This window comes from Melopsittacus undulatus, chromosome 6 (genome assembly GCF_012275295.1).
Source record: "Melopsittacus undulatus isolate bMelUnd1 chromosome 6, bMelUnd1.mat.Z, whole genome shotgun sequence".
NCBI classification, from domain to species: domain Eukaryota; kingdom Metazoa; phylum Chordata; class Aves; order Psittaciformes; family Psittaculidae; genus Melopsittacus; species Melopsittacus undulatus.
The window spans coordinates 22,984,516-23,005,222 of record NC_047532.1 but is presented as its reverse complement, the minus strand read 5'-3'; the positions used below and the strand labels follow the sequence as shown (position 1 = coordinate 23,005,222).

Sequence of the window (20,707 nt, the reverse complement as noted above, 5' to 3'; positions counted from 1 at the left end):
GCTTCTATAAACAAAAGAAGATAATTAGATTTATGCATGTAATTTGATTTAAATTGATTCTAGCAGTTATTCAGTGATGTTGTGGAAGCCGTCAAGCCAGTTAGTGGGCAAACATGCACCAGCAACTTCACAAATGACATGAAATAAACAATGATCTCTTTCTACATACAGCTATGTAGCTGCCACAAAAAAAAAAAACAAAACCAAAAACCACCAAACCTGTAAATTAAGGCACTTTATTTATGTAAGAAACTTAAAGTTAATAAAGTTCGTAGTTTTCCTCATGCACATTCCTCCTCCCCCATTTTGTTTATTCTTCATTGTTAAAGTATCAAAACTTTATGGATGTTCAGATAACAGCAGCAAATCAGTTCCGAATTAACCAAATCTTTGGATTTTGGGGTAGAGTCTCAGCTGCGACAGTTTTGTGGAAAGTGGCTGTGTGATTAATTAGGGTAAAGAGAATGCAGTTCTTCCTAGAATGGAAGAGTTAGTGAATATTAAAGCTAATTTGGGAAGCATCCCATATTCTTGCCCAATGCAAAATGCTAAAACATACCAAAATACTGCTGTTTTTATGTTAGCAGTGGAATAGATTCCCTTTTCTATACAAAAATAGATGTCTCCAGTAGCCTTCTACCAAAAATACTGTGCATACGATGTTTTCATTAACAATGAATGGAATATTCCTAAACCACAGATTCATCACTGCAGTAAAGCAGCAACTTTCTCAAAATATTTGGTTTTCATGTTTCTTCTTTTTTATTTCTCTTTTTGCCCAAATAGTTTCTTTTACTATGGCAGCGTTTCTTCAGTCTTGAAAGTTTTTACAGAAAACCAATTACCTCGTCAATGTTCTTTGCCTCTACAAATTTGAATTCACCCATCAGTTCAAAGATATAATTCTTTATGCAGAGATATGTCTAAAGGGTATGGAGCAATTTCAGCTATACAGGATGTATTGTTCTCTTTCCCCTTTTGATTTAATATGATAATGGTCACCACCAAAATATAGTAAGAACAAAAAACTCTCAGAGCAAACAAAACTCTCAAACCATGAATTTAACTTGGTTTTGTTTCTGCTTTATTGGTTAGGAGTGGGAGGTAGGGAGGAAGAAAACTGTTTCAGTGAAAACTAAAGAAACTTCAAGCATTTCTCCCATTTTACTCTTTCTCATCTTGTTCTGCAGAAAGGCCTCCATAACCATTATTTTCCTTACGTTGCCCAGTTGGAGAAAGAGTAGTACAATGTCATATTTTATTACTTGGGAACATCTTAGGCATGCTGCAGGAGATAAACAGCACTGTCAGAGTCTCTTATTTATTTATTTTTGAGAATAAATTTGGTGCTAATGAGGTTGAGGGGCTGATAGCAAAGTCTAGAGTCAAGCACAGCATGGGCAGGTGCTCTGAAAGCTTCTTCAAACAGCTCTGTCAGCGAGTGCACTTTAATCCTGCTTTGCAATATCCCTGCTTGCCATCAAAGTGCCAGTTCCTGCCAGGTGCTGAGTGCCCTCAGCTCTCACTGATGACAACAGCAGAAGAACTTCATGTGGTGAGCTCAATGGTTGGCAGGATCAGGAATTCAAACTCCAGTGCAGATCTGTAAATTAAACCAAAAATTAACTTTGTCAAATACGGACATTTGTCCTGAGAACAAAGACATTTACTCTGAAAAATCTTTCATTACTGGCACAGTAACTACTGACAACTAGATTCTCCAGAGGTCAACACATTGCATTTAACAATTATGATATTTGTTATTAGATAGATACCTATATGATATAAAATTTATATATTAGAACAATTATCAACTGTACTATAACTAAGTGTACCACGTCTAGGAATCTGAAAGTTTTGTCTGAACATACAGAGGTGATGGATTCAGATTCTGTGAGTGTAAACCCCTCATTTATATGTGTTCATGCATTACACAGGCCAGAAATAACGGGACTACTGGACACTGAATTAGCCACGAGAAGGTTTGTGCATCTGTTTCAGATGAACAAAATCATCTGAATTCCATGATTTAAAGAGCCAGAAAGTTGCTTCAAGCTGTCAGGTTTGGCCTGAGGCATTAATTTTCTTTAAAATATCTTTCTATCTTTGGTTGGTTGTACATGGTGATCTTAAATGTCTTTTCCAACCTAGCTGATTCTATGATTCTAGCCCCAACCTTGAATAGTGATCAACCTTTCAAGCTGCTACTGTGTTCAGCTTCTTTTCTGCTATAGTAACACACTTCTAAGGCTTCAGGCTCTGAAATCCTCACTGGATGTGCACAGCCACTGAAGAAAGTGATGCTCTGGGACCCACAGATAGGGCAACCTGGATTCTTATAGATTACTTAACTGGGATGTCCAGGACAGCATGAATCCTGACTGAAGCATCTCCCAGGTTTAGACATCTCTTAAACCTTTTCTGTTAATGGATTCACTGATGCTTAATAAAGACTTCATGTGATCTTTCTTTCCAAGTAGTTGGTGATAGACCCTCTTCTACACCTGGCTTCTTGCCATCACAAGACCTCTATTAACTGACTTTTTCTGTCCATAACTTTTGAAAACGTGTATCAATCAAATTTACCAGGAAAGTTTCAAAAATACAGGTGATGTAGCTGTAGCCATTTCACTCAGAAATAAAACCAAAGAGTGAGCTGCTTATTTAGGATCTTGCATTAAAAGATGTACCAGGGCCTCATGGAAATGTAATAATTCCATTGAAAAGAAACAAAGCTGGGGTTAAACGTGGGAACATAGAAAACCATGCACTGCCTTATACTTTTTGGATCAAATAGTGAACAAGGAAGGTGTTCAGGGAAAAAAATGAAATATTTCGTATTATTAGGTTTGGCATGTCAGATCAGAGGCAAATTACAAACCTCTAAAAACTATTCAGAATCATAGAATGGCTAGAGTTGGAAGGGACCATAAAGTCCTAGTTACAGCCCCGCTGCCACAGGCAGGACACCTTCCACTAGACCAGGTTGTTCAAGGCCCCATCCAACTGGCCTGGAACACTGCCATGGATGGGGCAGCCACAAGTTCTCTGGTCAGCTTGTGCCAGTGTCTCACCACCCTCACAGTGAAGAATCTCTTCCTAATCATAGAGTAGTTAGATTTTTAAAGGACCTTAAGATTGTCTAGTTCCAGCCTCCCTACCATGAGCTAGCACACCTCACACTAGATCAAGTAACCCAAGACTCTGTCCAGCCTGGCCTTGAACACTGCCAAGGATGGAGCATTTACCACTTCTTTGGACAACCTATTCCAGTGCCTCACCACCCTCACAGTAAAGAACTTCTTCCTTATATTTAACTTGAATTTCCCCTGTTTAAGTTTAAACCTGTTATCCTTTTCCTATAGTTACAATCCCTGATGAACCTACCCTCTTTCAGTTTAAAGCCAGTACCCCTTGTTGCATCGCTACATGGATGTAAATGTAAACATCCTTAGAGAGGCCTACTTCCATCAACACTTTAATGATAACAGATAGAAAAAATATAGCCTGTGTTTCTACAATGCGTGACAGTGGGTTCATTGTGTTAGCTAGCACTTCATTTCTATTTTTGGTGTAAACATACAGGTATACAGCCTAGTCATGTTAATCAATATGTGTATTTGTATGCATTAAGACAACCACAATGAAGCATTCATGTGGACTGCACAAAGAAGGCATATGCCTATGTCTGAGTCTCTCTTGGCAGAATATGTGTTTCATTATAACTAGGTCACAAATGTACTGACAAGAGAAAGCCTAACAATGCACTAAATTACTAGTAAGTTTAATATAACTCCTGTGGTGCAGATCTTCGAATATTTTAATAGCTAGATTATTACTCCATTGCTCTTCTTAAACTCTAGTTAAATTTGGCTCCCATAATTCGTTCATATTAAATAGAATTTACATAACAATTAATCTGTTAGTGTAAATATGCAGATTTCTGAAATACGCTTTTGTGATTCAATAATACAACTACTGTCAAATTAAGAATGCTATGCTTAAACTAGAGTGGCAGCACTTTGCAAAGCCTTCCTTTGCATTTCTGGACATATGCTCCATTTCAACTGATGAGCTACTAGCCTGATGCAACAGCCATGAAAGGCTTCATTTCTCTCATTTATTGGTTCAGCAACATGCCTTGCAGAGTATATTTGCAAAATGTCATATTCTAACAAGCATATAAACAGGGCATGGAGTCAGAAGCAAATTTCACAAAAGACAAGTTCTTTTTTATCTATGGACTCTAAAGCTAAAACCCCAGCAGGATCCATCCAGTTTACAAAAGCTCTTCCGCTTTGCATGCAGGGTGTTCTTAGATATACCCACATCATCCTTACGAAATGTCTTTTTCTGGCTGCTCAGTTCATATTTGTCACCAGTATACAAAAATGTAAAGTCTAAAGAAAACATGAGCAGCTTTGCAGCACTAATCTCGTTACTGTAATGGCTATGAAAGTATCCAACAAAAAAGTAGCATATAAGCCAGTCCACCCATACATACTATGCACAGCATGTGCCTTGTGAGCCACAGATGTTCTCTGGCTTCCTGAAACAACAACAAAAACCGGTCATTTTAATGCTACTCTGCACATCCAACCACAAGTGACAAATACCTCTCCTAGCTCAGATGAAAGGGCTGCTGACAGGTTCTTTCTACCTTCAAGACAGATGAAGCACTTTGATGGGAATAAAAAGTTCACCAACCTCTCAAATCCAATTAAATATTTTTATCTTTAGAGTCTTTGGGAAAAAGAGAAGAGGGATTCCTTTTGCTTTCTTCCCCTTTCAAGCTTCCCACTGTCATTTACACCCCTCTTTAATCTGCCATCGAAAACCCCCAAGACTTCAACCCTAAGTCTCCTGAGACGAAGATTACATCATTACTGTTATGGTATGTTATACACTAATCATAACTATTACCACTTACAAGTTCACAGTTTCATTCAATTAACTGCCTGACATGGATTTTGCAGTTAATTCATAGTGAAGGTCACCAGTGGTCAGAATGGCAGGTGCATTCTGCTACCTCTCTGAATGCCAATTACCAGTCTTAAACAAGTACTGGGGAATACTGAGTCTCAACAAGTTAATCAAAAGGCTTAGAACTTAAGACACATTTTTATAGGCATGTCTAATGGACTGTAAAATAATATAGCATAATTAGCATATTCAAATGACAGCCACATCACTTAAAACTCTAATTTACAATAAAAGGCAAAATAGTTTTTTTTTACTTTATCTTTTCACAGGAAAGGAAAAAGAGTATACAATTATATTAGAAGCCATCTATTAGAGTGTCTAAACCTATCACATGTCCTTATGTGCTGTAATTAAATATGCAAAGGTACACTGTAGTAGCTAGTTACAAGTACTTTTTGATCTACTGTTTAAGACTTAGGCCTGCTTGCTTTATTGCTGATAGACATTATCAAAATATGTTAAGGTAGAAATGCACTGGCATAAAAAATACAATCTGGCTTTACATTTGCAGAACAAATTCCTAGAATGGTTGTACTGGAATGCATGCAATTAGGCAATCATAGAAATAAAGAATGACTTAAGAAGAAAGATATAATAAAGACATGGTGCTTCACAGGTAGACCTCTTTCCAGCTGCAGCTGACTGAATGGTTTATGCAAGAATCTGGTTCCAGCACGCCTGGATGTGTCAGGATGAACCCAGCCATCCAGTAGGTAGAAATCAGTCACAGAATACAAACCTCTCCCTAGAGTATCCATGGCAGAGTCAACAGCTGTTTCTGAAGAATATCCTGAGCTCTACTGTGCTTGCATTTCATTTGCTTTAAAACAGGAATCCATATACTAGGATAGTGGACAGACATCCCCAATGTTTATTCAACCCTACTTTTGTAGTATAAACTGAGCTGTAAAACAAGCTTACCCTAATTCAGTGAATCTAAACTTCCCAGCATGGCACCAATCTAACTATAGAGTGCCATAATAATATTATGTATGTAAAAATATATTTTATAACACAGCTACAGAATAAAATTAGGTTAGGAAGTCCTGGTATAGAAATTTAGTTACCCTATTTTAAAAAGTTATTAGAGGTTTGAATTGCTGAAGAAATTCACCTAGCTGAAAGGGGGAAAATCCACACAGCCTTATATTACAATTCCAGTAAAATTTCCTACCAATGTTAGGAAGCTGCAGGCTTACCTAGTGTTAATATATAAAATTAATTTCATGCTTGTCTACTCTTGTAAAATCACTGTCAGAATACTGTACTTTTTAAGGTAAAATTTGGGACTCGTATAAACTCAACATTATTTTAAGCTAACTAGTACTTGGGTTATATGGCTGCCCAATTAATTGAAATAATAAAACATAAATTTAGCCAGGGAAGCAAAAACTTGTCAACAGACATAAATGCTTTTTTTTGTCTCTATTCCGTTGCTGACCAACACTTGATGTAGTGTTTCATACAGATGGAAAATGACAGTAAGAAATATGTATATTCTCTCTATATATTATAGAGTGATAAATACAAAAGAACTGAGAAAGATGCCTTAGGTATAACATTAGGAGGATGGAAATCCCATCAATAATTGAAATAGAACATTTACATGAGTAACTATTCAGGTATTTTATTAAGAAATCATAAGCCCCAAGATTGTTTCCTCAGCAGTAGAAGAATGCTGGATCCAGTGGTACACTTGCCAAGGAATACAGAGGAAAGGGGTTTACATTTTGTGTTTCTAACAAAATTTGAATAACAGAGCAAGCCATACCCAGGATAAAATGAGATTAATTATTTTTATGCTCAAGAATGAGCAATCTTTCCTAATTTTCCTTCTATGACTAAGAACAAGCTACCCACCCCAAACCAGAGGACTGTTAAGGAGAACGCATCAACAGGAGACTTTACAAATGAGAATGAGATACAAAAAAAAACAGTAACTTGGGAAACTTCAATAATTAAGCTCAGCAAGCCTACCTGCCCCAGGCTATTTCAGCAGGACAGAGATGCTGGTATATCAGATGATTCAGTCTTGCTCCTCTGATTAAATTTGCACGTAGTTCACTGGGTCTGCAGTTCCTATGTCTGTTAAGGACACATAAATATTAAGCAGGAACTACCTGGAGCTGCTGCAGTGATCAGAGCTTGGTAGGACTGCTGGGGGTCCCTCCAGCATTTCTTCTCTCCACAGCTGAAATCAGCCTTAAGGGATTTCACTTGCTTTCCACCTAACTTTTGTTTCCTCACTCCTTTGAGCTACACCACAACTGTTTCCCCTCCTTTTCTCTTAACAATCCATACATCAAGTGTACAGTTATTTCAAGAGCACATCAGTGACACTCCAGATCCTCTCTGTTCTCACTATAAAATACATTAGACCTGAAGGAAAACTCTTCCATTGCCCTTTCCTTTCCTATTTCTTTTATGCAATAGCTGAAGACTTTGACAGAGCGTTTGATGACCCTTCTCTCCCAGAAACATTGTACAGACATTCCCAAACATGAATACAAACATCATGATCACTCCAGGGTTACCTAGTGTGATGTTTTAAACAAAAATGTCACAAATGCTTCATATCCATCATACAAATGAGGTCTGGCATATCCAGGCAGCTCTTTGTGCTCTCCAGCACATTGCTTTAGAGGACTTCCTCCACTTAGGGTCTTCTGCTTACCTGGCCTGTTTTCCTCTCCACATGCCATCAAGCCCAACTGTAATCTCACTATTCTTTTGAAGATATCTAGCTATGAGACTTACATTTGATACTCTCAGTGTATCAGCCAGATATCAGAGATGGTTCTTGACACAAAGCCAATCCCTTTGCTAACCAAAAAAGCTGTGTTATATTCAGTGGCATACCTCAAGCACCTGATAGCCCAGCTGACTTGATGCAAGGTCTAGGTAATCTAGGTACAGTCCAGGTAATCCTCCATAAAAAGGAGCTACTCTCCTCAGGGGCTGCTTCGCTGCAGAGAAGCATTGTTACTCCTACCTGAAGTTTCTCTCAGGCATCTTAGCTCTCAACAGAGCCTGAGCGTTTGTGAAAGAATAAACTGTTAAGCTGAGGCTCTCCAGCTAATATTAACTGCAATAAATGAGAGTGTCCAGGGACTGGTTTCTGTGCAAGGGTCACCTTCAGAGGAACCTCTCTGTAGAACAAAGCCTGTGCAAATGCTTCTCTTTGCACCTTCAGCCAGAGAAGAGTCAGAGGATAGACTACACTTTACTGTAATTGAAGAAACAGGTTTTCTTTTATAATCCTACTAAACGGCCCTTATAGTAAAAGCTGATTTATCTTAACTCCAATTTTCTTTTAACAGCAATTGTCCTGTTGCATGGTGTCACCTAGACTATGTTGCAATTTAACCTCAGCCAGTGCTATAGCTCACAGTATAGTGAGACACGGGTATTTAATAAGAAGTGATAGAAATGATAAAACAGAGAAACTCCTTTCTCCTTAGATCAGTTACTTGCTGCTAGTTCAGACAACAAATGTCTGGTATACAATTTAGGGCAATTATTTAAATAGTTATGACATAAATTGTTAATGTCTTTGCTCCCCCCCATATTTTCTATGTACAGTAAGTAATAACTTGACACCTTTCTATATTTAAAACCGATTTTTGTAGGAATCAAATTAAAATTTTTGGCAAATGGTTACTCTGCATGGAACTATCTGCCCTTTTACCTTGAAGTAAGCACATAAAACTCCTAGATGGCTTCCAGGCTCTAAAGAAAAAGGACACTAAGAAGAAGCAACAAAACTATAAGATAAAAAACACTTCAGATAAAGAAACCTCAGACATGCCACAAGGGAAAGACTAAATAAGAAAGACAGGAAACCAATCTTTTCCCTGTCAGTTTGTCCTCATGAGATCAATCCTTCACTCTTTCAGTGGCTTTAAAAGTTGCCAAAACTCTCCATAGTACTAAGTTCCTAGAAAAATCTCTTCCTTCCTATTGCCCCAAAGACTTGGCCATGTATCTTCTCCCTGATTCTTATACAATTGCTTCTCTGCTTGCTCAGGGAGAGCCGCTTCCTCATAAGGATTTGTTATGGATATGATATGATCCAAAGCATATTAAAGAAAGCAAAAATGACAATTTGCTTTTAATGATCTTCCCTCTACCCTTCTGATCAGGGCAATTTGTAGAGTTAGATTTATGGCTGATAAATAAACAAAATAATACATTTTTTAAAAAACATCTTTTCCTCCCTCTCCACCGACTTCCACTTGTTTTCCCTGCCAGGTGGTTGTTGCTGCAGCCTGATACTTAAGCCAGGCAAGGGACAGGTTTTCCTTCACCTCAGGATCCCTCTTAAAACTGCAGAAAAATCATTTACTCTCTCCTTGCCAGTTCCCCATTTATAAATTGAAAATAATACTATTTCCAGGACTATGATAAAGGAAATACTTTTCATTACAGACTAGGAAGTGCTTAGGTTTAAAGGTGCTGATATAAGTACCTTAGATAAGTATCTGGGGTACAATACAGGCAGATAACAAATAGCTTAATCCAGCTCCTTATCAAGCTAGTCAGCAACTTTTGCAGAAGCAGGTTGTTGGGCAGAGGAGAAACCACTTGAGGTTCAGAGTGGATTCTGTAGAGAGGTCTGAACTCTACATTAAAGACTGCTCAAAATAGTGAAGTGCTATTAGTCCCAATTTACAGATGAGGCATCTGTGGTAAGAAATTTCAGGAGCGATTATTCCTCTGCTGCTTCTGCCTTTCCAAAAGGCCAGGGTGAGTAGCTTTGCAGCCCCAGCTCATACAGGAATAAAAGCAGCATGGTCATCAGCCCTGTGTGGTTCCTGTGATTTCTGTGCTGCCCTGCAGTGTGTTCAGAGTTGGCATAAATTAAATGCTGATAAATTCAAACAAGTGACAGAGTGCAGTTTTGCACAAATCCAGCATTATGTTTGAATGGAAGCTCCAAGCGTGCAAAAAATGAGGATCAGGCATCCAGAATATACTCTACAACAGCTATGAAATTTCAGCATCATGTTTTTTTCATGCATTCAAATGGGATCTGTCTCCCTATGCCTACTCTACATCATCTGACTGGACTGCCTGCTGGGAAGCAACAGTACCATGGCAGTTCTCACTGAGAGATCACTCAGTCACACCATTTACAGCTATAGAGATTGTAAATCTCTTAGGAAGACTATAAAAGGGTGACTGTAAAAAAAAAAAAAAAGCTGATTGTTTGTTAGATTTGTTTTTAAAGTACAGTGTTCATTCCTATTAGTAAGGATTTCACTATAGTATACAGGGTATTATAACTAATTTCCCTTCAGAAAACAAAGGTGCTTCTCATGAGAAGGCATATTTTTCACCAGTGTGCCATTCTTTTTCTCCAAACTTCTGAACTGAAAAATAACTGCCTTCAGTTTTTAAGACCACACTGTTAGTAATAACCTGATTGTGTCTGTCTGTAGTAAAGCAATTTTTACAAGTATGTTTTGCAGCTTTTTTTGGTTTGAAGTCCGTAGTATTTTGCTCCCCATACTGCATTTTGCAGACCATATTGCATTTTAATGCCTTCACTGTATGTGTAATTAGGTCAGTTGTTTACTCTTAAGAGTTATTTCAAGATCCAAACCAGACTAAACTGAGAAAATGAATTAGTCTTTTCCAGTTTTGTGTTTGAAGTACACCAGAGAAGAGAAAGTAAATGAAAAATGCGTCAAGTAACAGGAGATCAGACAGCTGCAAAAACAGTGTTTTATAATCTCCCATTTAACATGCACAGATCTTTCCATTTCACAGCAAAAAAATTCCTAGATTCACTTAAATAGAGCTAAGAATTGTGCAGAAATGACATAAAATGAGTGAAAATCATATATCACTGTTTAAGCTGCCAATAGCCAAATAGCATTTTCCTAATGATTTCTACTTTCAGACTGCAAATCAGACTTGTTTGAGTAGCTAAATTGCTCCTGCTCTTAGCCATCATGCTCAGATAGCAAAGTAACATAGAAGATATTACTTCTGTGTGGGAAAGAGGAGGAGAACTAAGTCATTTCTGCAGTGGATGAAGAAACTCTTGAAAAATTTTTCCAGCTTATTGCAGAGAAAATTATTTTGAGATTTAGGGAACTTTTTGACCAATCCCAGAAGCTTTTATATAACAGAACAAGTGGAACACATTTCATGGACACTCTAGTGTGACATTCAGATCTCCAGCTTAAAGAGTTTATTTCAAAGTTTTTGTGTGCACATACAGTTAAAAATTCCCATTGTATAAATAATAATAATGACGACAACAACTACTATTATTATTGTTATTATTACTATTATTATTATTATTGCTTTAAATGACTACTGTAAATTCCAACAGTTTAAGAGAAATAGAAGACAGGCAAAATATTATTCAGTTAGAGTTAAATCAAATTTAAAATAAAAACCTACATTAAATTACAACTTTTTTCTGATCAATTCATTGATTGTGTAAATTTTTAGTCATGCACTGCTGATTCCTGTGCTTCTAAAATTGGCTTTTAAGGTTCTTCTGCATGTTTAGGATATCAATGGCATGTTAAGTACGGCTTTGTAAGTTTATTTTTGGGAAGGGGCAACAACACAATATCTCAGTTTTTACTGTAGTTAAGAAAAATGCAACGACATTATTTCCTATTTATGTGTTTCAACAAGGAATCGCAGAAAAATGTTACCTTTTTTAACAGAAAAAAAAATCTTTTTTTAATAATTACATTTTCCTTAGATAGTAGTCTTTTATTAATATATAAATTTCAGTCAAGTTTTAGCTCATGTGTTTACCAAATAATTATCCATTCTTACTTATTTTCAAAAGGAGCTATTTAATTTACAAGAGGCCTATTAAGAGTTATGTTTTTCCTCATTAGATATAATTGAGGGATATGACATTTTGTTCAAGAGAAACTTTTTAGTCTTAATTAGTCAAACAATACAATGATTCAAGCTTCTGCTGAATTTGTGTGACATTTCCTGAAATTCTTATAAACTAAAATTAGATAAACAATAAGAAGAAAATGGAAGAAATGATCATATAATACAACATTTCACTTTCTGAAAAAGTTAAGTTTCATAACCTGAAACTGAGGCTACTGTCTTGAAAGCATTTATGCATATGCCTAATTTTAAAGCTGTATTGTTAAACTGTTTATAAGATCAAGACCCAGAGTAAAAAATATTTAATCCAGCTGATGACAAGAGAATTGTGTCAAATGTAATTGAGATCAGAACTGATGCTCCAGATTTGTGATTTATATGTGTAAGCAAATGTAAAACATGAGACCTGAAGTTTCCTGAAAGGATGATTAATGTTTCTGAAATATTCCCATGAAGCCATATTCCAAAAGCGTGCAAAATGTGCAGTTTCTCTCACTTTTGACACCAAGCCAGAGAAAACTCATTGGTTTTGATGGTGTTTCTCTTTGCAATTTTAAGTTTGCTTGAACTCAAAACCTCATAGTCAAATTTGAGGGTGGAAGTGGGTGTGAGCCCACACAGGTTGAAACCTATCTTTCTGCTTGCACAAAGCCAGAAAGTTGTGCAAAGTCCAAATGCAAACTAAAAGTGGGTATGCATGAATATGTATGCATATACAGCTAGATCAGACCTAAAAGTCATAAAGGCCTTTGTTAGTTCATATTTGATTTCAGTGCAGCCCCTGATTTCAAGACATGTAACAAATCTGTGTAACTTACAAATCCTGGAGACTTTTCCCTTTCCTCCCCTGTATTGTGTTAACAAGGCAATTGCAGTTGTTGAACACTCTGAACACTACACTTTGAATACTCAGCAAGTCAGGAAGGTCTCAAAGGTTGTACCATGTAAAAGTCAAGTAATTAAACACTGATTACTTACTGTAAAAAAAAAAAGGAGAAAAGAAAAAGAGTGCAGGGAAAGGCTGGATTCAGAAGGTCTAATTTAACACAGAAGATTTCAGTGGAAATAGAGCCTTTAACTACATTCTGCTTGACTTCATCCAAAAGAAAGGGATGAGAGAATAGATTAGGAAAGCTATTCAGTACTTTCTTTCAGCAGTGGGGCTTTGGGAGGTGACAACAGCTACTGGTAATTCTTTCCATAATCTTTTTCCCAAAACAGCATTTAGAATCCTCTTCGAAATTTGGCTCTGGATCTATGGCTTCATTATTTTTACAAAATACAAAGCCACCTCCCTTCTGTGCTCTTGGCTACAGATTAAATGTTTCAGTTCCTCCAGAAACATCTCATTTAAAAAAGGCTGTTACAAACTCAGGGAACTCTGTTCCACCTGATGCTATTGCCTCCTTGCATGTTAGAAAAACCCTGCTTTTGCCCTGAACCCCCACTCAAGCATCTCCCCCCAGTACTATCAAAAGCTCAGTTGTGTTTCTGCTGCTGGCTTGTCTCTGCAGCATCCCAGGAGAAAGAGAAGGCCGCTGTTTTCTTTGCTATGAGCCATCACTCCCCTGCCTCCCCTCCTCCTGCCACCTCTGGCACAATGCCTCTTTTTATAGTACGGGCACGATTAAGAATTAACCATTAAAATCTGTTGCATGTCATCACAACATCAGGGAATTTGTCTTGTAAAACATTGTGTTGGGTTTCTTTTACCACAAAAACAGTGGGTAGTGAAGATTTTTCTCTGTAGAAAATTACTGCTCCAAGCTTCTCAAGCACTTATGTATTAATATTGTTTATTGGAGACATCAGAACGAAGGCATTATTCGCAACATACAGCGTGTTGATTACTTACATCAATTGTTGTGATGGAGGAAAAAAAAGTGCTTCATTTTCTTGGCACTGAATATTGGCTGAGTTTATTCACACCTAGTGAAATATAAACAGACTTATGTTTACATTAGATACTTTAGGGAAAACATCCTGCAGCCAGAACTCTAGAGCGCTTCAGGAATTTTGAATACAACTATGATATTATACTCTCACTAGATAGGCTTTTCTGTTCACTCTGCTCTTTGCAGTCACATTTCATATGTGCATTGTATTCTCCAAAGGTTAAAATCCAGAGAGAAAATTAAGTATTTAACAAATTGATGCTCATTTCCCCCACACCTTCCATATCATTAAATTTCATTCTTTCCCAGGGTTCACTGTTGATGTAATTATAAGGCACTCAGGAGGTGAATGTTAGTTGGGGAACACAAGAATTCATCTTCTGAATTGTGTTGTATTTTGACAACTGAAATTAAACTGTTTTCATTCCCATTAAAGGAAATTCTAACACCTTATGTAAAAGAGCTCTGAGATAGCACCTCTGTCAGAAAGTGATGGTAAGGGGGTCAAGGTAATGGGTAATGTGTGAGAGATGTGGAAGGAAAATCACACTGCAAAGGATTTAGGATGAGATTTGGGACAACACAGTCCCTCCTTTTGCCATGGATTTTCCCCACAGCAGGCAATTGCATCCTTCTACCATCGTCTCATCTCCATCTCATTCCATCCATTCCCCTTTACTTGGTCATGCTTTCCTGTTTGAATGGCAGGATCTTCAGCTGAGAGAGACTTTGTACAGCAAGGAACATAAAGAGGCTTTTTACTTGTTTATAGAGATTTTAGATACTATTTTCCTTTCAAGCAGCTATCAGATTTCACAATCATAAGCAAAGACTGAGGGGTGACCTCATCAATCTTTACAAATATGTAAAAGGTGAGTGTCAGGATGATGGAGCTAGGTGTTTTTCAGTGATAGCCAGTGACAGGACAAGGGGCAATGGGTGTAAATTGGAGCATAGGAGGTTCCATGTTAACATCAGGAGAGTGACAGCACTGGAACAGGTTGCCCAGGGGGGTTGTGGAGTCTCCTACATTGGAGATATTCAAGGCCCGCCTGGACAAGTTCTTGTGTGATGTACTCTAGGTTACCCGCTCTTGCAGGGGGGTTGGACTAAATGATCTTTCGAGGTCCCTTCCAACCCTTGGGATACTGTGATTCTGTGTAATCCTAGGTGAGCTTATTACAGTATGTGAAAAATTCTTTGTAAAATGCAGAACTATCAACATATCACTGAGACATGACTGGTGCATACTAGACTCAAGTGGTCAATATGCTTCAGAAAAAAGAATTAAAACCTTTTCAATCCAGACAGAAACCTGTAAGAAAAGTCACCATATTTGATCAGGCAGATTGAAAGAAGGAGTGATGCAGTGGGACATGCTTAACTGCACATAAGGAACAATCATCCAGGACAGGAGAGAAAATACTGAAAGAAATGTGGTAAGTAAATGACAATTATTGAGACTGGTATATGTTTTAATTTCTATCCTGAACATTTTAAGACATAAATATTTAAGACATAATTAAGACATATCCTGAACATTTTAAGACATAAATAATTGACATAACATTTAAGACATAAAGTTACAGCTTTAATGTGGCAGCTCAAATCTGACTATATTTTATATCTGTTTTAGACTACTTTCTAAACTAATCATTCATTTGGGCAGATAGAAAGGATGTAAACCAGCAAAGAGGATGTATACTACCTCTGAGGCTTTATTTTAATTAAGTTCGTTCTTATACAAAAAACAGACTAATGCACTTCCTTAATTCCTCTGGTCTAAAGGTTCTCATTAGCCTTTCAGACTTAATCCAGGCTCTGACAATGACTTGAAATCTCAGCCTCAGTTTCCAAAGTGTTTTGAAGATTAGTTAATATCTGTAAATAATTTTAATTCAAACATATAAGGAACCATACTGTAGGTCTATTTCACTAAAACACATTATTGAACTATGACGAAAGCATTGGAATGCTATCAATTTAAGATTAATTTAGGGTTATACGTATATATACACGAGAAAATATTCGTAGGCACATGACTTAAGATGTGTCCAAATGAGCTTTGTTCTTATTTTGTAAAAGATATTTTCTTGCATACACAAGAAAACCTTTTTGTTTCCCTATTTCATAATAGAGCATGATATTTTTTCGCCTTAAGTTTGTTGTTTTGTTTTTTTTTTCTCCTTGTAAGTCCTTTTTTGAAAGTAAAATCTCTGTTGAAGACCATGGAAATGCTCAGCTGTAATACAGTTCGCAAGAAACTGGCAGGAAAGTGAAGGCCATGAGAAACACTTTCTCCTTTTAAAATATTTTAGTAATTATCAGAGTAACTTAGACCTATCAGCAAGTTCTCTAAGGAAAGGCAAATCCTTCCAGCCTTTTGATCAGACAGGTAGATGATCCCAGGAAAACAACTTTCACATATATGAAAGTCTATGTGCCTCTGTGTTTGTGCATGTACATTTATGTCTCCTAGACCAACATTTATTGATTCTATTTCATGCGAGTTGCAAAGCTGTTACATTTGAAAATGGCAAATGGAGAGCTTAATTTGCAAACTGGGTTCTGGGAACTGAGTGCATCATTGCAACTAGCAACTACACAAATGTTGATCTGTCTTGTCTCCTAGAAAGGAGAATTTTTGCATGATAGCCAAGGAAGTTATTTTGTTTTCATAGGTAACGTCACACTTTACAGTAATGATGAATAAAACCAGCATTCTATAATCTCAGTCTTCCCCCCTCATACTTGAACTTGTGATAATATAAAAAAAAATAAATTGTTATAATCAACATAGTCATGCTGTAGACTGACTTCTCTGTTCAAAACAAAGCAATTTCACTGAAATAAATAGGATTACTTGGATGAATAACTTCTCTCTAAAGACTTTATCACCTCTTCCCAGGAAACAACAAATATTTTACTTAGAATTGATAAAAATTTTAATGTCAACATGATCTATATGGAAACAGAGCCTGCTATTTAAACTGTGCCCAGTCATGATGGTGTGGAGTTGAAAGTCACTAGATAAATGAGCAAGAGGGGATGATAGAAAAGAGGAGTATATTTGACCAAATAATCTCAGGATTTACATAGCCACCATTGTTAATGCAGCGGTTGGTTTCACTAAAGCAAATTACAAACATGATGACAAGAATGCAGAAAAATGTTTGGAGCTTTCCATGGAACATTTCTCAATAAACTTTTGATCTTTCTTGAAGATGGTAGAAAAACTACAGACCTCTTTCTTGAAAAAGTCCATTTGTTTTCATTGAGACCTTGAAATTCTCTGGGTTTGGCAAAGCTGGGAGCATTAGTGTTAATGAGAAGTCTGGGTAGTTTTAAACTGAGCAGTTAGACAGTTAGGCTGCAAATTATTAGAAAGAAAAACAGCGGCCAGTGCATACCAGCTTTTCAAATACAGTGGAGCTGAAGTAACAATAAAAATAGTGAGAAATATAAACAGGTGTTTCATATTGATTAAGCTTCTCTGATTCTACAGCAAGAGTAATTTTTGTAGATTCATTTATTTTTAAATAAATAGGATAAAATAACAGCATGAAATAGCATACAGCTAACTAGCTGTAGCTGATAACAAGTAGGATTTTATTTAGAAATATCCCACAGAACAAAGGGGAGAACAATTAGACTGAAAATCACATTTCTGTCTAAACAGTGGTTCATTCTTTTGGTATAAGCTAAGTGGGAGGTAACAGAGCCAGTAACGACTGCGAATGTTAGTGCATGTATGTGTGCATGTGTGTATGTGCATACATGCACGTGAGTGTATGAGCATCTTTTCTCTTTTTCTCCTTGACCATTATCCTGTTGGAAATTAAAAACATTCTTTTTTTACTCCTTTTTATTTCATTTTCACTTCTTCCACCTGGAATATATAACACAGTATAGCTAAACATGAATCCATCCATCATCATCATGCACTGGTATCAGAGACAGGAAATACCCAGGTAAGTTGTGAAGTGTTTTTCAGATCCAGTCAGCCTGGCTCAGTAGTGTACAGGGTTACAGGCAAACATGCCTGACTCAGGTTTATGCTGCCCATCATCTATCTAGAAGGTGCTATTGTCCTTCTATGACTGTAGCTTGCGCCTGTGTACATGGAAATCCTAGGATATTTCTAGGGCACATGACACCACCCCTGCAGTCTCCCTCCACAGCTTGGCAGGAGTTAGTTTTCTCCCATTAGCCTTCTGTTTTCTCAAGATCAAAGCACTGTGTAATGAACTGCACTTTATTCTTTGTGTTTCAAGTTTTTCCTGTGCTTCCATTTTGTACTTCTGGCATGTAAATATCAAGCAGGTGTAATGATGTTTAAAGGGGGATGTGAAACCAATATTTCAACATTAACATCAGGAAGGACCTACTGCAATAGAGAGGGTGTGTGCTGCCATAGGGACTCCATCACATGGCACAGCAGCACAGTGGCGTGGGGCACAGCCGTATGGCGGTATGGCAGCATGGTGGCATGGCAAAACGGCAGCATGGTGGCTGTGGCTTCGCCAGCGCAGGAGCAGGCAGCCAGCCATTGCAGCAGATGGGGAGAAAAGGAGGCAGCCAAAAGACGAGACATGTATGAATGCAACTCCTGAAATGTACCTCTCAGATAAATTTTGAAATGTCAATCTGTTTCTCTTAATCTTATAGCCCGATATAGCTAAACAGCATGGACAGTTTGTATCTGTAGAAATTAATATTCCAAATGCAATTAAATTTTTCATAGATTTTTGTTTTACTTTAATTTAACAGGTTCTAGTAAAGGCAGTCAGTGCTATTGTATAAACATATATAAATACATACAAATATGACAGGTTTTAGAAAGTGTGCAGGTATAAAATAAAATAAGACTTAACCTCTGCCTTTTATTTGTGTTTAAAGGAATCATGGTCTTTGCAACATTAATTAAACTATGTGTGCCTTCAGGAATGCCATCTAGAAATGATGGAAAACTAGGTGGCAAATACTTCATGTCATTATATGAACAACTGACAAGGTTTATGGCAGAATGTTTTTGTCACATCTGTTGCAAAAGCTGAGGAAAGAAGAAATAGAAAACAGTTGAAAATGATCTCTGAGGATAACTGAAGGCATAAAAAAATCTCTGAAGAGAGTAAAAAGAATAGGACTTATAGAGAAAAGATAAACACAAGGAGGACAGATAAAGCTTTATAAAATAATATGTGGCATAGAGAGCAGAGAGTGGAATATTCAGCTCCAGCTTTCTCACATTACACAGACAAAGGGATATTCAGTTAAAAGATGAAATTTAAAGCTGAGGAATGGAAATATTTGTCTTCACAAAGAAGAAGAATTATACCATGGAACTCTTTGCCAAAAGGCAGCATTGGTTTTAGTGGGATTAAAAACAAATAAAAAAATCCCATGGATGGTGAGAGTATCCAAAGTGATAATGCTGAGGTGTAAATCATATATAAGTCTAATTTTAAATGCATTGCATTAGAGGGAAAAGAGCAGAAGAAAAACCCTTCTTTTGGGTAAGGCCCTGAAAATGTCTTTTTTACAGTCTTTCTCCGAAATAACAGACACTTGCCATACAAAGTCTGTGGAAGGGAATGAGGTGCCAGTTGGATTTAGCATATTTATTCTGTCACAATAAGCAGGAAAAAAAGGTTAAAACCACTTTCTGCATTATTTGTAAGTAATAAATAAATATTAAAAAAAGAATAACAGGCATTGTTTCACTTACCTGATGTCATAGACTCTCATTGTGAGATAAGTGGCACAATAACAGTGGAGGAAATTCAAGATGAGTTTCACACAGTTTCACACTTAGACACAGGCACTGTTTCGTGAAATGGGCTGCTGGCCAAAAAATATAAATGGCAGTGATGGTGGTGAGGAGTCAGAAGAGAGTGGTGGCTGGGAGGCAATGTCTGAGCTGTAAGCAATCCCCACATTTGCTGTAATTAAGGGTATTATTCAAAGACTCACTCCTATGGAGAAGCATCATTGCTACAGCTGCTTAGGTATTAAGGATAAAAGTATCCAAACTAGAGAGCTAAGATGGGCATTTAACAGTCTTAATTATTGAAATTTAAATAACAAAGGGGAAAATAGTAGAATATATATTAAGAAGATTTCATATGCTTTTTTGGAATAATTTAGTTAACATTTAAAATACTTGCTCCAGTGAAGATAATCACAGGCTACTGCTGGCTCTATGCAACCCCCCTCCCCTCTCCAGTGAGAGCTGTTCCATGTTTATCTATCTTAGGCTTCACATCTGCCTTTCATCTTGGCAGACTGATTTTGACTGACATTATGACACAGAGGTGAATAGAGATGCTTATCACTTTGCCCCATTTCAGGTTGCCCTCCTACAGTCCTTGTACCTGTGACACAGCTTCACAAGACCCTTGCAGTCCAGATTAAAGAGCTGCTGAAGAAAGAGGAAGATTCTGAAGCTTATGTTTACCAATGAGGTAAGAGTGTCAGGTCTTGCTGCCTCATAGTCATCACCAGCAAGAGCAGCCCACCTGTCAAGGTGACCTGCTGAAGCTGCAGCTGTGCAGCCACAGCTCCTCTCCACTTTGTTTCCCCATTAGCATGGGGCTGCTACTGCTGCCAACAGTTCATGCATACTGCTCTTTTTATCTTGAGTTCATCAAGACCTCACAGCTGCTTTCACAGTATGTTCAAATTTGGTATGAATGCTGTATGTAACTCTAGAGCCATGATCACACACTAATATGCTAATAGGATTAGCATTACAGTTCTTGGGGAAGAAAAATTATATCTTTAGATAAGAGGTTTCTTCTGCTTTGAAGATTTTGAGCTCTATACCCCAACACTGTTGTAGCTAGGGGCTGGGGGAAAACCTCTCACCATCTTTCTCAGCATGTTGTCCATTGAAGTTTGAAGGCTTTCCTTCTATTTATTTCACAGCTCTTCTAAGTGGTGTTACACTATTA

At 37.3% G+C, this 20,707-nt stretch overlaps 1 long non-coding RNA gene across 1 annotated transcript; it reads right to left on the bottom strand.

Annotated features, from left to right (window-relative positions):
* Positions 1–1,146: 1,146 nt before the first annotated feature.
* LOC115946853 (uncharacterized) lies at positions 1,147–19,558 on the bottom strand. The gene is made up of 4 exons (XR_004080869.2): positions 19,483–19,558; positions 13,715–13,788; positions 6,961–7,068; positions 1,147–1,603 (listed from the first exon to the last, which is right to left on the bottom strand). It is a non-coding gene; the product is annotated as an uncharacterized lncRNA (long non-coding RNA).
* Between the last annotated feature and the right edge of the window lie 1,149 nt (positions 19,559–20,707).